Here is a 17,788-nt window from a genome sequence, read left to right as displayed (position 1 = left end):
GCCAGTATTTGTCACAAATCTTTTAATGTCCAGGACTCCTTACTGTTTGTTTCTGTCTTTTTGCTGTCTTGAGTCACCAGTTGCAACCAAATTACCTACCTCATATCGCCTCTGGATCATAGGAAGTCAAAGAATAGCAACTCTTCAAGGACACTCTTTTTTTTTTCCTCAGAGCGAAGACTTTTAATGAATACAGTTTTCAAACACACCAGAGAATCAGGCAATGCTTCCTGCATTGGGTGCAATCCTGGGCCACAAGTCTGCACACTCCTTTGCAACTGGACCTGTGATAGCAGAACCTTTCATCTCGCCTTTATTGTTTACTATGACCCCTGCATTATCTTCAAAATAAAGGAACACCCCGTCTTTTCTTCGCTATGACTTTCGTTGTCGAGTCACCACTGCGGGATGTACCTTTTCCCTTAGTTCTGGTTTGCCTTTCTTAACTGTGGCCATCACCATGTCCCCACACCAGCAGCAGGAAGTCTGTTCAGCCGTCCCCTGATTCCCTTCATAGAGATGATATACAAGTTTTTGGCTCCTATGTTGTCAGCACAGTTGATCACAGCTTCTATCGGAAGACCCAGGGAAATCCGGAATTTCACTCCAGAGGACCCACCACGTCCTTGCTTCGACATCTTGAGCGTCAAGGACACTGTTTATCTGCCTCTCTTCCTGTCCCTCCAGTGGCTCCTTCCAATGGTTCCTCCTAAGGCTAATCAGATCTTCACTCTTCAGGTCTTTGTTCTGTCAGTCTCTCAGTCTCGTGCTGACTGTGACGAATGCTGAACCTCACCAAGTAGTCTCAGATTGACACTCCGTGCCCTCTGCCTGTGACTCCAGCACAGGCAGTTCTGGTGTCCCATGCTTTAGAACCACACAAAACCCCTGGACCCTGTGTGCTAGCCACCTATTATCTCCAGCAGACCGCAGGAAAGCATCTGTACTCTCAGTTTCAGGTAAATGGGGACATAACAAGAACAATGTCAACAGACGTCACAACTACTAACAGACCCAGAAAGAACGTCAGGGCTCCAACTAATTTACTTTAGTTCAGGGATGGTTTGGTTTTAGTTTGAGACACAATTTCTATGTAGCACATTCTAACCTTGAAATAAAGTGTAACCCAGACTGCCTTAAATCTCCATTCCTAGGATCTAGAAAGATGGTTCAGTGCGGAAAATATCATCCTGTGAGGTAACCCAATCACAGAAAAACACACATGGTATGCACTCATTGATAAGTGGATATTAGCTCAAATGCTTGAATTACCCTAGATGCATAGAACACATGGAACTCAAGACGGATGATCAAAATGCGAATGCTTCACTCCTTCTTTAAAAGGGGAACAAGAATACCCTTGGCAGGGAATAGGGAGGCAAAGTTTAGAACAGAGGCTGAAGGAACACCCATTCAGAGCCTGCCCCACATGTGGCCCATACATATACAGCCACCAAACTAGACAAGATGGATGAAGCAAAGAAGTGCAGGCCGACAGGAACCGGATGTAGATCTCTCCTGAGAGACACAGCCAGAATACAGCAAATACAGAGGCGAATGCCAGCAGCAAACCACTGAACTGAGAATAGGACCCCCGTTGAAGGAATCAGAGAAAGAACTGGAAAGCTTGAAGGGGCTCGAGACCCCATATGAACAACAATACCAACCAACCAGAGCTTCCAGGGACTAAGCCACTACCCAAAGACTGTACATGGACTGACCCTGGGCTCCAACCTCATAGGTAGCAATGAATATCCTAGTAAGAGCACCAGTGGAAGGGGAAGCCCTTGGTCCTGCCAGGACTGAACGTGATTGTTGGGGGGAGAGCAGTAATGGGGGGAGGATGGGGAGGGGAACACCCAGATAGAAGGGAAGGGGAGGGGGTTAGGGAGATGTTGGCCCGAAACCAGGAAAGAGAATAACAATCGAAATGTAAATAAGAAATACTCAAGTTGGTTTTGGCCAGAGTCCCGGACCAGCGGAGGATCCCTGCCTTCAGCAGCTCTCTGCTCCCAGGCCCCCTGGAGGGGAGTTCTTGCTGCCTGGTCCGGCGGGTACTCCTGAGGCAGCAGAGCGGAGGAGACCACCAACGCTGCCCACCCCTGCCCACATCCCTGGCCCAGGAGGAAACTGTATACGGCCTCTGGGTACCCGTAGAGGAGGGCCCAGGAGCAGCAGATCCACTGCGTCTGAGACACCGCACCTGAAGGGACCGACCGCATAAACAGTTCTCTGCACCCAAATCCCGTGGGAGGGAGAGCTAAACCTTCAGAGAGGCAGACACGCCTGGGAAACCAGAAGAGACTGCACGCTGCACACAGTACTGACCCCAGAGGAAAACAAAAGCTATCTGGAACCCTGGTGCACTGAAACCTCCCGGAAGGGCGGCGCAGATCTTCCTGGCTGCTGAGGCCGTGGAGAGCTCATAGGCAACACACCAGCAAACTTGAGCCTGGGGACCACAGGTAAGACAAACTTTTCTGCTACAAACGACTTGCCTGGTGAACTCAAGACACAGGCTCACAGGAACAGCTGAAGACCTGTAGAGAAGAAAAACTACGCGCCTGAAGGCAGAACACTCTGTCCCCATAACTGGCTGAAAGAAAACAGGAAAACAGGTCTACAGCACTCCTGAAACACAGGCTTATAAGACAGTCTAGCCACTGTCAGAAATAGCAGAACAAAGTAACACTAGAGATAATCTGATGGCGAGAGGCAAGCGCAGAAACCCAAGCAACAGAAACCAAGACTACATGGCATCATCGGAGCCCAATTCTCCCACCAAAGCAAACACGGAATATCCAAACACACCAGAAAAGCAAGATCTAGTTTCAAAATCATATTTGATCATGATGTTGGAGGACTTCAAGAAAGACATGAAGAACTCCCTTAGAGAAACACAGGAAAACATAAACAAACAAGTAGAAGCCTACAGAGAGGAGTCACAAAAATCCCTGAAAGAATTCCAGGAAAACACAATCAAACAGTTGAAGGAATTAAAAATGGAAATAGAAGCAATCAAGAAAGAACACATGGAAACAACCCTGGATATAGAAAACCAAAAGAAGAGACAAGGAGCTGTAGATACAAGCATCACCAACAGAATACAAGAGATGGAAGAGAGAATCTCAGGAGCAGAAGATTCCATAGAAATCATTGACTCAACTGTCAAAGATAATGTAAAGCGGAAAAAGCTACTGGTCCAAAACATACAGGAAATCCAGGACTCAATGAGAAGATCAAACCTAAGGATAATAGGTATAGAAGAGAGTGAAGACTCCCAGCTCAAAGGACCAGTAAATATCTTCAACAAAATCATAGAAGAAAACTTCCCTAACCTAAAAAAAGAGATACCCATAGGCATACAAGAAGCCTACAGAACTCCAAATAGATTGGACCAGAAAAGAAACACCTCACGTCACATAATAGTCAAAACACCAAACGCACAAAATAAAGAAAGAATATTAAAAGCAGTAATGGAAAAATGTCAAGTAACATATAAAGGCAGACCTATCAGAATCACACCAGACTTTTCGCCAGAAACTATGAAGGCCAGAAGATCCTGGACTGATGTCATACAGACCCTAAGAGAACACAAATGCCAGACCAGGTTACTGTATCCCTGCAAAACTCTCAATCAACATAGATGGAGAAACCAAGATATTCCATGACAAAACCAAATTTACACAATATCTTTCTACAAATCCAGCACTACAAAGGATAATAAATGGTAAAAGCCCAACATAAGGGGCAAGCTATACCCTAGAAGAAGCAAGAAACTAATCGCCTTAGCAACAAAACAAAGAGAAGAAAAGCACACAAACATAACCTCACATCCAAATATGAATACAACAGGAAGCAATAATCACTATTCCTTAATTTCTCTCAACATCAATGGCCTCAACTCCCCAATAAAAAGACATAGATTAACAAACTGGATACATAGCGAGGACCCTGCATTCTGCTGCCTACAGGAAACACACCTCAGAGACAAAGACAGACACTACCTCAGAGTGAAAGGCTGGGAAACAACTTTCCAAGCAAATGGTCGGAAGAAGCAAGCTGGAGTAGCCATTCTAATATCAAATAAAATCAATTTTCAACTAAAAGTCATCAAAAAAGATAAGGAAGGACACTTCATATTCATCAAAGGAAAAATCCACCAAGATGAACTCTCAATCCTAAATATCTATGCCCCAAATACAAGGGCACCTACATATGTAAAAGAAACCTTGCTAAAGCTCAAAACACACATTACACCTCACACAATAATAGTAGGAGATTTCAACACCCCACTCTCATCAATGGACAGATCATGGAAACAGAAATTAAACAGAGACGTAGAAAGACTAAGAGAAGTCATGAGCCAAATGGACTTAACAGATATTTATAGAACATTCTATCCTAAAGCAAAAGGATATACCTTCTTCTCAGCTCCTCATGGTACTTTCTCCAAAATTGACCATATAATTGGTCAAAAAATGGGCCTCAACAGGTACAGAAAGATAGAAATAATCCCATGCGTGCTATCAGACCACCACGGCCTAAAACTGGTCTTCAATAACAATAAGGGAAGAATGCCCACATATACGTGGAAATTGAACAATGCTCTACTCAATGATAACCTGGTCAAGGAAGAAATAAAGAAAGAAATTAAAAACTTTTTAGAATTTAATGAAAATGAAGATACAACATACCCAAACTTATGGGACACAATGAAAGCTGTGCTAAGAGGAAAACTCATAGCGCTGAGTGCCTGCAGAAAGAAACAGGAAAGAGCATATGTCAGCAGCTTGACAACACACCTAAAAGCTCTAGAACAAAAAGAAGCAAATACACCCAGGAGGAGTAGAAGGCAGGAAATAATCAAACTCAGAGCTGAAATCAACCAAGTAGAAACAAAAAGGACCATAGAAAGAATCAACAGAACCAAAAGTTGGTTCTTTGAGAAAATCAACAAGATAGATAAACCCTTAGCCAGACTAACGAGAGGACACAGAGAGTGTGTCCAAATTAACAAAATCAGAAATGAAAAGGGAGACATAACTACAGATTCAGAGGAAATTCAAAAAATCATCAGATCTTACTATAAAAGCCTATATTCAACAAAACTTGAAAATCTGCAGGAAATGGACAATTTCCTAGACAGATACCAGGTACCGAAGTTAAATCAGGAACAGATAAACCAGTTAAACAACCCCATAACTCCTAAGGAAATAGAAGAAGTCATTAAAGGTCTCCCAACCAAAAAGAGCCCAGGTCCAGACGGGTTTAGTGCAGAATTCTATCAGACCTTCATAGAAGACCTCGTACCAATATTATCCAAACTATTCCACAAAATTGAAACAGATGGAGCACTACCGAACTCCTTCTATGAAGCCACAATTACTCTTATACCTAAACCACACAAAGACCCAACAAAGAAAGAGAACTTCAGACCAATTTCCCTTATGAATATCGATGCAAAAAATACTCAATAAAATTCTGGCAAACCGAATCCAAGAGCACATCAAAACAATCATCCACCATGATCAAGTAGGCTTCATCCCAGGCATGCAGGGATGGTTTAATATCTGAAAACCATCAACGTGATCCATTATATAAACAAACTGAAAGAACAAAACCACATGATCATTTCATTAGATGCTGAGAAAGCATTTGACAAAATTCAACACCCCTTCATGATAAAAGTCCTGGAAAGAATAGGAATTCAAGGCCCATACCTAAACATAGTAAAAGCCATATACAACAAACCAGTTGCTAACATTAAACTCAATGGAGAGAAACTTGAAGCAATCCCACTAAAATCAGGGACTAGACAAGGCTGCCCTCTCTCCCTACTTATTCAATATAGTTCTTGAAGTTCTAGCCAGAGCAATCAGACAACAAAAGGAGGTCAAGGGATACAGATCGAAAAGAAGAAGTCAAAATATCACTATTTGCAGATGATATGATAGTATATTTAAGTGATCCCAAAAGTTCCACCAGAGAACTACTAAAGCTGATAAACAACTTCAGCAAAGTGGCTGGGTATAAAATTAACTCAAATAAATCAGTAGCCTTCCTCTACAAAAAAGAGAAACAGGCCGAAAAAGAAATTAGGGAAATGACACCCTTCATAATAGATCCAAATAATATAAAGTACCTCGGTGTGACTTTAACCAAGCAAGGGAAAGATCTGTACAATAAGAACTTCAAGACTCTGAAGAAAGAAATTGAAGAAGATCTCAGAAGATGGAAAGATCTCCATGCTCATGGATTGGCAGGATTAATATAGTAAAAATGGCCATTCTACCAAAAAGCGATCTACAGATTCAATGCAATCCCCATCAAAATACCAATCCAATTCTTCAAAAGAGTTAGACAGAACAATTTGCAAATTCATCTGGAATAACAAAAACCCAGGATAGCTAAAACTATCCTCAACAATAAAAGGACTTCAGGGGAATCACTCTCCCAGATCTCAAGCAGTATTACAGAGCAATAGTGATAAAAACTGCATGGTATTGGTACAGAGACAGACAGATAGACCAATGGAACAGAATTGAAGACCCAGAAATGAACCCACACACCTATGGGCACTTGATTTTTGACAAAGGAGCCAAAACCATCCAATGGAAAAAAGATAGTATTTTCAGCAAATGGTGCTGGTTCAACTGGAGGTCAACATGTAGAAGAATGCAGATAGATCCATGCTTATCACCCTGTACAAAGCTTAAGTCCAAGTGGATCAAGGACCTCCACATCAAACCAGATACACTCAAACTAATAGAAGAAAAACTCGGGAAGCATTTGGAACACATGGGCACTGGAAAAAATTTCCTGAACAAAACACCCATGGCTTATGCTCTAAGATCAAGAATCGACAAATGGGATCTCATAAAACTGCAAAGCTTCTGTAAGGCAAAGGACACTGTGGTTAGGACAAAACGGCAACCAAGAGATTGGGAAAAGATCTTTACCAATCCTACAACAGATAGAGGGCTTATATCCAAAATATACAAAGAACTGAAGAAGTTAGACAGCAGGGAGACAAATAACCCTATTAAAAAATGGGGTTCAGAGCTAAACAGAGAATTCACAGCTGAGGAATGCCGAATGGCTGAGAAACACCTAAAGAAATGTTCAACATCGTTAGTCATAAGGGAAATGCAAATCAAAACAACCCTGAGATCTCACCTCACACCAGTGAGAATGGCTAAGATCAAAAACTCAGGTGACAGCAAATGCTGGCGAGGATGTGGAGAAAGAGGAACACTCCTCCATTGTTGGTGGGGTTGCAGACTGCTACAACCATTCTGGAAATCAGTCTGGAGGTTCCTCAGAAAATTGGACATTGAACTGCCTGAGGATCCAGCTATACCTCTCCTGGGCATATACCCAAAAGATGCCCCAACATATAAAAAAAGACACGTGCTCCACTATGTTCGCGAGCCTTATTTATAATAGCCAGAAGCTGGAAAGAACCCAGATGCCCTTCAACAGAGGAATGGATACAGAAAATGTGGTACATCTACACAATGGAATATTACTCAGCTATCAAAAAACAATGACTTTATGAAATTAAGTAGGCAAATGGTTGGAACTGGAAAATATCATCCTGGTGAGCTAACCCAATCACAGAAAGACATACATGGTATGTACTCATTGATAAGTGGCTATTAGCCCAAATGCTTGAGTTACCCTAGATGCCTAGAACAAATGAAACTCAAGACGGATGATCAAAATGTGAGTGCAGATCGCTCATGAGAGACACAGCCAGAATACAGCAAATACAGAGGCGTATGCCAGCAGGAAACCACTGAACTGAGAACAGGACCCTGTTGAAGGAATCAGAAAAGAACTGGAAGAGCTTGAAGGAGCCGAGACCCCATATGTACAGCAATGCCAACCAACCAGAGCTTCCAGGGACTAAGCCACTACCCAAAGACTATACATGGACTGACCCTGGACTCTGACCTCGTGGGTTGCAATGAATATCCTAGTAAGAGCACCAGTGGAAGGGGAAGCCCTGGGTCCTGCTAAGACTGAACCCCTAGTGAACTAGACTGTTGGGAGAGGGCAGCAATGGGGGAGGGTGGGGAGGGAACACCCATAAGGAAGGGGAGAGGGGGGGGATGTTTGCCGAAACCGGAAAGGAATAACACTTCGAAATGTATATAAGAAATACTCAAGTTAATAATAAAAAAAAAAAAAAAAAAAATACTCAAGTTAATAAAGATGGAAAAAGAAAAAAAGATGGCCCGGTGCATAAGGGTTACTTGATGGTCTTGCAGAAGACCCAAATGTAGTTCCAAATACTCACATAATGGCTTCCAACCGTCCTTAACTCACTTCCGGCAGAGCCAATGCCCTCTTCCTGCCTCCACCGGCACCAGGCACAAACATGGTGAACATACGTAGATACACGCAAAACACACACATAGAATAAGATATAACCTTTGTTTAATTTGTAAGACTTCCGCATTAGCCTCCCAAGCGCGGAGAGGACAGGTGCACACTCCCAAGACTTAGCTCTGCTTTCTCCCCCGCGATTCTGCTCTCCTTCCATGGGCTGCATTAAGCGCCAGGCCCACTTCGCCATGGTGGCTTCATCTGTTACTGCTGCGATATCACAATTCTCAGACTAATTTATCAGTTGTAGAAATTTATTTCTCCCAGCTCTGGAGTCTGGAAGTAAGATGGGCCTGTGCTCAGCTAAGGTTTGCAACAGCCTTGCAGGACAAAGTAACAGAGGGAAAATTCTCTTGGGAGCTACCTGTAAGAGCATGGTCTCTTCCCTGATCGTTACCTTCGTCCCAATTACCTTCTAAAAGCCATGCCTCTTAGCACTGTAGCATTACATACTGAATTTCAACACAGTGTGGGGACTGAATCACCCACCTCACACAGCAACACAGAATAACAAAGTGGAAAGAGAAGTTCCAAGACACAAATGCAAATCTTAGCTCACAGGTGAGGGGAAGCCTTTTCCTGCACTGCTTCTAACCGCTTAGCAAAAGTGCCCGTCTCCATATTGTTACTGCAAGCAAAGCCATGTTAGGAGCTTCTGGTTGGGGGAATGGCTATAAGCTCCTTCCTGAACTGGTTACTATGGCAATTCACAAAAAAGAAAAAAAAAAAAAAGACTCAACTACCATAATTAGCTTAGGCCAAGCAGAGCCCTGTTCAAGAGCAATAATTGTGGTCAATCAAGCCATGAGTGTGGTTGCTACACAGTGGGGGTGGGAGGGCATTGAGGGGAGGTAACCATTTTTAACCAGATACTGTCTGTTTAGGTCATACGTTTCCCAGATAGCTGAGTTTCTTCCTATTGTACATTACTGGCTTCAGTTATGTAGATCTAATGTATATTTGTGTACCTTTGACAGAAGAATACCACACTAAATTTAATCATTTAATGGTAATTAAGGGCATCAAGATGTAAATTTATTGTTATACCGGTTACAATAAAATGCCTGATCCCAGGAGTCATGATCCAAAGTTGGGTGCACTTTAATCAAACTGGGCCTATTTTTATGGCTTCTTTCTCTCTCTTCTATAAATTCTAGTCTACAATGGGACTGGAGGCAGAGAAGGAAGTATTTCAACTGCATACACAAGTAAAACTGAAAGTCCCTGGAGGAAGCCATGTCCAGACGCAAACAAGCTTCCGGGCAGGACACTGCCTGTCACCCTCTCTTCTTGTTCTTGTTGTTGCTTTTATAAGTAGGACTAATGTTATGGTCACACATAAAAACCTTCTAACCAATTGAAGTAAATAGGATTTTAGCAATACCCCAAGTTTAAGTGGGAGGGAGCCCCAACTGTGGATCCTTGCAGCGTGGAGCAGCTCATTCTGTACTGAACTCTTATTTGCCTCTTACGAATTCCTCACTTCAGTAAAATTCATAGGAAATAAGGACTTACAAGGGGAAAGTTCAAATCTTTAAAAAAAGAAGTGGGGGGGTGGTCTGGAGAGATAGCTCAGCGGTTAAGAACACTGACCACTCTTCCAGAGGTCCTGAGTTCAAATCCCAGCAACCACATGGTGGCTCACAACCCTCTGTAATGAGATCTGATGCCTTTTTCTGGTGTGTCTGAAGACAGCTACAGTGTACTCACATATAATAAATAAATCTTAAAAAAAAAAACAAGGGGACAGTTCAGCCATCTACCCACTAGGAGGTCTTTCCAGGGACCCTTGACCTGGCATGCAACTCCCATGCAAGGCTGGTCTTCCTCCTCACAGACAGGAAAAACCCATCTCGTCTGTGCCCCAAGACAGAGCAGGTGATTAGACACCCAGGAGCAATAAACAAATGACAGATAATCTAAGGGGACCCATTAATAAGAAATCTCCTTCTGAAGTAGAACATACATGGAAACGTTTATCCGTTTAAAATAGCTCGGGGCATATGTTCTTCAATATACTCATCCCTCACTGCTAGTCTCTTGCTACTAAAGCCATGGCGGCCTGTCAAACAGCAAACATTGTCACAGTTAGTTGCCATTTTCATTACCAAAATATCCCATTTATAATAACCCATTATTTCTTTGGATATAGATGAACATTACTGTTTTTTCTAAAAATATGTTTTTAAATGAAATAGAATGACATGACTCCCCCTCCCTTTTCTCCCTCCAGCCTCTCTCTATACTCTCCCTCTAATCCTTCCCTCGTCTCCCTACACACTCTCAAGTTGAGGGCTTCTTTTCTTGACTATTGTTGTTACGTGTGTGTGTGTGTGTGTGTGTGTGTGTGTGTGTGTGTGTGTGTGCGCGCGCACATGCACATACGCACACTCACAAATATTATTGTTCTTGACATACTTTCCCATTTGTCTTTAGAAGTAGAGCATGAGATCAGGGAGTTTCCAAGACCCAGGTCCATTTCATGGTTATTGTCCATTCTACATAAAGGACTCAACTTCCGAAAGGTTAAACAGCAAAACTAAACTCATTATCTTCCTACAAGTTCTCAACCCAGGGAATCAGTTCCCCTGACTACTTTATCCTTTACTGCTATTTACATTTTCTCTCCTTTCTTGTGGGACAGGCCAGCCCTTCCTTCCTCCTCCGCCTTAGGCTCTCTCTGTGTCTATTCTCTTTCCATTTCAACTGCTCATGCCTCTTTGTCTCAAACTGAAACCTTGCAATCGTTCAGTTGTTTACTGCTCTAGTTGGCAGTGTTAACCTGGGAGAGTGGGGCCTTAAAGTGAGGTGGGCTAAAGTCTCATCAGATAAGTTATACTCTCAGGGTTAAGAAGACTCACACAAACAAGGAGTTCAATCACAAAGACAAGCTACACGTGGCAAAAAGAAAAAAAAAACTTTTTTTCCATAGCAACACATGAATAACAACTCCTATGTGCTACACAAGCAGAACTAAACTGTGAAGACCCATCTTCTGACAGTGTTGTTCACTAGGGATCAGCTAGGTTCTGAGTTACATGAGTCAGTAGATTCCCTTTATTGGCCAAACCAGCTCATGTTCTGTCCTTAGTGTAATGTGCTTAAATCTGCCTGTTCCTATCAGACCTTTCAGGGTCAGAGCCCCGCATGAGGAATAAGCAGGACTTCTATCAAGAAATACAACCAGAGACATTTATTTCCCAATATGGGTCCCTAAAAATATGAATATATCATGACTGTCTGATGTTGCCATTGGATTAGAACCTGTACTTTCCAATTTCCTTCAAAACCTGGAAGGGACATGAAAGTCCATTCCTAGAACAATTTTGTGTTTTGAAGAAACTGAAGTCACAGAACTTTTGTCTTGTTTTCTTGGAGTTTTCTCACAAGCACTCAGAATTCTCACACAGCTCCATTCTTGGACTGTGCTCCAACATCCTGTGACTGATTACCTTATCTTCCATCTCCCCCTTCTCCTCTCTTCTGCAATAGTCACTCTTGCAATTTTCTAGAAATGTTTTCATTTAAAACATTCAAAGGCTCCTTTCCTTATACTCACGGTTAAGTGCAAGTACTTTGGAACAGAACTCAAAGCTTTCCCAGTGCTAATTTTGTCTGTACCTTTAATAACATTTAAATATGGATCCTATCTTAGTCTTCATGTGTAACTAAAAACTAATTTTAAAATTAAATAAAACATTGTTCATATTTTATAATGTCTGCCCATGGGAAAGAACTCTTAGAAATTGATAGCAATAGATACAACATACTCTCATTTTAACACTTCTGTTTTTTTAATCTCTGCATATGTCTTCATTGACACCCAACCCTATATGTATCTTCACTGGCATTTACTCTACGACAGCAGTTGCTTACAGATGACCATGGCTTTAGATATGGTTTTGAAGGAAATTGGAAAGTACAGGTTCTAATCCAATGGCAACATCATGATATAGTTCATATTTTTAGGGACTCATTGGGAAATAAATGTCTCTGGTTGTATTTCTTGATAGAAGTCCTGCTTATTCCTCATGCAGGGCTCTGACTCTGAAAGGTCTGATAGGAACAGGCAGATTTAAGCACATTGCACTAAGGACAGAACATGAGCTGGTTTGGCCAATAAAGGGAATCTGCTGACTCATGTAACTCAGAACCTAGCTGATCCCTAGTGAACAACACTGTCAGAAGACGGACCTTCACAGTTTAGTTCTGCTTGTGTCTGTACTTCATTCCCAGCAGATTCTTTCTACAAAGATGATCGCCAGCAACCTCTCATGAAACAAACCCAGGAAAAGGACCGATTTATGAACCAAGGATGGATTCTCATTGGTCCAGTTCAAGTTCCATAGTCAATCACTATGGATAAGGTAAAATTATGATATTTGATTGTCCAGCCGTCTCATGTATTCCTTCTCCCTTTGGAAACCAGACTCTGATGCCTCCATGACACCATATTCTTATGGATCTTAGAGAAACTACTGCAGGTAAGAAAAGAAAGATAGACACAGTACAGGATGCTACTTATGAGGATTTGTCCACCGAACTCAAGTGTGAAATAAAGTATCAATAAATCATGTCAACCTACATATGTCTCTTCATAATTGGTAAATACATACTAAGTTCCCAGTTTGGAAAATGATAAAAGATTAATGACTTTTTTTTGTAAGGCTGTGAAGTTTGTTCTAAGCAGCTGCCTGCGCTACAAAAGCGTGCACAGTCAAGGTTAATCAAACACAGGAAGTCTCTGTACACTGCTTCAAATCTGTCAGAGTGTCAGCTTATCATTTAGGAAAAATTGAATGTTTAATCTTTACAACCACTCAAAATAAATCTTTGTACGTGTTAACTGTCTATTGTCAGGCTTTAGGGAGCTTTAGGCTAAATCCTTTAACCCCAGTGATGCTCAGCGCCGGACACTACAGTAAAGGTGAGACTTACTGTCCTGGGCCAAGAGAGCTGGAGCATTTTAGTCAATGCTGCTTCCGATAGGGGTCCGACCCAGGCTCACAGCAAATGTGGAGGGAGCACAAAGACCCTGGAGCTAATAAGGAACCTTAGTTACCACAGCTAGGAAGTTAGCCACCATGATAATAGCCCTTCGGACGCAATGCCTGAAGGAGGAAGGACAGAGTCTCCAAACATGACCCCTGCCAAGCCATGCACTCTTCACTGCATTCGCACTATGCCATGCGGTAAATGTTCTAAGGTCAAGCCCTTTCTGAACCTCAGATTTTATTAGGCTTCCCCTGCTTGTCTTTTCTCTGACCTCTTTACCTAGAGGGCTCAATTAGTTCCTAAGCGTGCCCTTTTCTGTTATGCCCCCAGTCCTCATTCTCTTCAGGAAATGTATCCTCAGCAAACACAGTCCAAAAACACTGAGAAGCTGGGAGGCACAGCCCATTTGCACAGGAGTAATGATTAAGTCCCCTGCACTTTAATTTGCATAATCCCTTTTCCTTCCTGCTTCATAACGGTCTTTGATATTTTTTTTTCCTCTCCAAATGGCATGGGTTGGGAGAAAGAATTAAGCAAGCATCAAAGTTCTGGTTCCTGTGTTCTCAGCTATTACATTAATCTTTAAGATTTTCTCTCCCATTTATTAAAAATCAGTGACTCATCCAACTTTACACACAAATCCATATCAAAGTTAATTAGAATTTCCGTAGTCTGTTTGTCTTTTCCTTTATTAATTCCTGGAAGCGTGAAGCAAGACTGTGAGTTATGCTTCTGGAAGAAAGAAATAGAGAAGTCAGCAGGCACAACTGTCAGTCAACAGCCAGCAGCATTTAGAACTGGGCCCAAGTCCCGTAGACAGAAGAGGGAGGAGCCCTTTAAGCAGCCAGAGGGCCGGGTTTGCGATGTCTGAAATTGAGGTTAGTGAATCTTGGCCCCAACCTCAAAGACAGGGGCTAGACAGGGGGTAGAGGTTAGAAGCAAAAATACACCATGTGCTTTTCTTCTTATTTGTGATCAGAAAAAACAATCAGTTCTTTCTGCCAGTTGATTTCCCCTTTCCTTTCCAGGTGTGTGTGTGTGTGTGTGGGTGTGTGTGTGTGTGTGTGTGTGTGTGTGTGTGTGTGTATATGTACATGTGTATACATGTGCATGCACGCGCATGTTCTCATCTAAGTACCTTTGCAAAATTTCAACTGGAAGCAGAAAAAAAAACAAGAGTAGGAAAAAAGTGTATATAGACTGGAAGGGAGGAAGTCAGCAGGACAGAGAGAGCCTGGTCAAAAGCTAAGCAAAGCACACTGGAAAGTCGGGGCTGGATCCTGCACTTGCAGCAAAGAACTGAGAGCCACTGCCCCAGCACCCACCGGGGTTTTATTGCATATTGATTTTGCTTTAGGAGGTTGGTGTGCAAATCACATAAAACAAACTGAAAAGTAATTTTCTTCCCAAACTGCTCTTGAAACATGTAGGTAGCTCTTCCAATGTATTTTCTTATTTAAAAATATCACTTGCACTCACCGTACTGGAATCTAAAGGAAACACACAAGAAAAGGTAAGAAACACAAGCTTAAATCATGCACAGGCAAAACAAGTTGGAGTTCATTCATTTTACATCCATATGAAAATAAAGTCGTGTAATCACATACTGCGTGGAAGGCAGCCGTTTGGAACTTAGGGAGTTGGGGAACTCAGAAGGTAATATATATAGGGTTTATCCTGGACTGGAGGACTGACGTGGGCATGCCAGATCCCTGCAAAGCATTCTTCCAATCCAATTCTGGAAGCATCCTCTAATTCAGGGGTCCCAGATTCTCCTCTATGTGTGGCCTCATCCGTCACTAACTGCCCCACCTCCAGCTCAGCAATGGTCCTGCTGCTACCATGGGACCAGCAATGGGCATCCGGTGAGTAGTATGCAGGTCTTCAGAGCAGTCTGGAGGAGCAGGTAAAATAGAACCTTCTCCCTCTGCTTGGGCCCATCAGTTGCCAGGCCCTTGCCAGGCGACTCAGAGCAACTCTAATGCGAACACCGCTCAGTTCAATTCTGCAGCTGGCCCCTTTCTCAGAGTTCAACCAGCCTGCAACGTGTAGAGGAATTCTGGGCTTTGGGAGTTTATAAATCTATGTCACGTCCAGACCCTCCCTGCTTCCTGTGGGTAAGTAAAACTGTGATGTCATAGTTTCCTGCCATCATGCCTGCCTGCTGCTGTACCCCCCATCATTAGAGACCCCCTCATAGAATCATAAGGTAAATAAGCTCTCTTCCAGAAGTTGTACTTGGTCATGGGATTTTATCACAGCAACACTTACACTTCACGATTCACACAGTGAGCCCGTGCTTGTGGAGGCCCTGGCACATTTCCATCCCTGCCGCTTAAGCCTTTTGAGATACTCAGCATCCGTCCTCCAGCATCCATTGATCCCTGCTTCCCTGGCCACTACAGTTAGCTTCACCATCCCTTCTCCCACTCTTCCCTGTTGATCCTAAGGAATTATTTTAGTTTTGTAGTGCATCATAATTTTCTGGATTTCAGTGAGCTATTTTCTTTAATTCAATATGTGTATTGGGCAGGGTTCTCTAAAGGAAACCAACCAATAGAACACACACACACACACACACACACACACACACACACACGCGCGCGCGCGCGCACACATGCACACGCACACGCACATGCACACACACGCACACACACCGCACACACGCTCACCCGCACACACACGCAAACACACACACGCACGAACACACACACACACACACACACACACATCATGAACGAAGATTCACTACATTGGCTCATAAGATACATACTGCGGGGGGGGGCTGGAGAGATGGCTCAGTGGTTAAGAGCACCGACTGCTCTTCCTGAGGTCCTGAGTTCAAATCCCAGCAACCACATGGTGGCTCACAACCATCCGTAATGAGATCTGATGCCCTCTTCTGGTGTGTCTGAAGGCAGCTACAGTGTACTCATACACTAAAATAAAATCTTAAAAAAAAAAAAAAAAAGATACATACTGGGTAATCCAAAAATGGCCATCGTTAGACTGGAGAGGCCGAGAAGCCGATATCGCCTGAGTCCGTGCATCTGGATCCCTTTGCTATCCCAACCTGGTGCTGCAGAAGATTCCTGGAGTCTCGCTGTAATCTGAAGAAGCTGGAACCTGGAGTCAGTAGAGGGTGATAACAGTCCCAGAAGTGGTGGTAGCAGTGACAGATACTGGGTTACTCATCCCTCTCTTAGCTTGTCGACTCGGGAGCGTCAGGAGTAGGACGTGGCCAGAGTGGAGTCTTACCCCTGTGTAATGGATGTCGTACTTCCTGAGCTCACTGCCAGCAGAGCGTCCGTTCATTGACAGAGAACTCATCAGCACAGATAGGAACTGCGAACACTCACTAGTATTTAGAACAGGCTGGGTATACCTGAGTTCACCCGAGGAAACTGTTCAGTCCTTTTCACTGGAAAGATCAAGCTTCTGTGGCCTCCCGATGTCAGCCCGAGGCTTTCCAAGAAAGACTTCTCTTTCTGTCCCACAGTCAGCCAGAGTGCTCGCTCCGCCTTGCAAGCAGGGGATCCATGCAGTGTCAGGTTGATCCCTAGCTCCCCTCACATTCTAAGCAACCCTAGATTGTTAGATAATGCTTTGCTGTCCTCTGGTAACATGCCGACTCACATTTTAAGGCGCTATACAGGAAAGGAAGGGCAGAGTATATCTGAGCCCTTTCTACAGTCCCTCTTCAGTATCTGTCATTATGCGGATGCGTCTTTCTCTATCTTCATGATTGGTTTGAAACAAACTACAGACGTCTTGTTATTGCATATATAAGTACTTCAATGTAGGTGCTAGTGACAAGTTTATTACTCCTTTTATTACTCCTTATCCCCCAGACCGCAAAACGTAAAGCTTCACCAGTAGAGGGCAGCAGAGAGACGATTGGAGGGAGGGACGCTAGTACAACTGCTTGTTCCTTGGCTGGAAAGCAACTACCGCTCAGGAGACACTAGATAGGACTCACCTCCTGGGCAGTGTCACCAACACTGCAAAAGTTGGTCCCCTCAGGGCTAGCTCAGCCACTTTCCCAGTGTGTCTTACACATAGCCAGCTGGTGTCTTTCAGGCTGCCAGCACCCACCCGCTGAGCCCTAAACCTGAACCACCTCAATGAGCTTCTCTGCCCATCAGCAGACCACAGCACAGTCCTCCAGGAGATCTGCGTTCAACCCCGGGACCAAGAAAGGACACCTGTTCGCTGGGGAGGTGGCTCAGAGGTTAGAGCACTTGCCGCTCTTCCAGAGGACAAAAGCTCTGTTCCCAGCACCAGCTGCCTATGACTGCAGCTCTAGGATTCTGACATGCTGCATACGTATGAGTAAAAATAAAAATTTTGTGTTTGAAAAGAGAGAGGACCTCCAAAACAGAGAGGGCTCCTCAAAAGA

The 17,788-nt window shown here is 43.3% G+C and overlaps 1 pseudogene; it reads right to left on the bottom strand.

The window, feature by feature from the left end:
- Positions 1 to 214: 214 nt before the first annotated feature.
- LOC116898168 lies at positions 215 to 638 on the bottom strand (annotated as a pseudogene).
- Between the last annotated feature and the right edge of the window lie 17,150 nt (positions 639 to 17,788).

Source organism: Rattus rattus, chromosome 4, assembly GCF_011064425.1.
Source record: "Rattus rattus isolate New Zealand chromosome 4, Rrattus_CSIRO_v1, whole genome shotgun sequence".
Lineage (NCBI taxonomy): Eukaryota > Metazoa > Chordata > Mammalia > Rodentia > Muridae > Rattus > Rattus rattus.
This window is presented reverse-complemented; position numbering and strand designations above follow the sequence as displayed.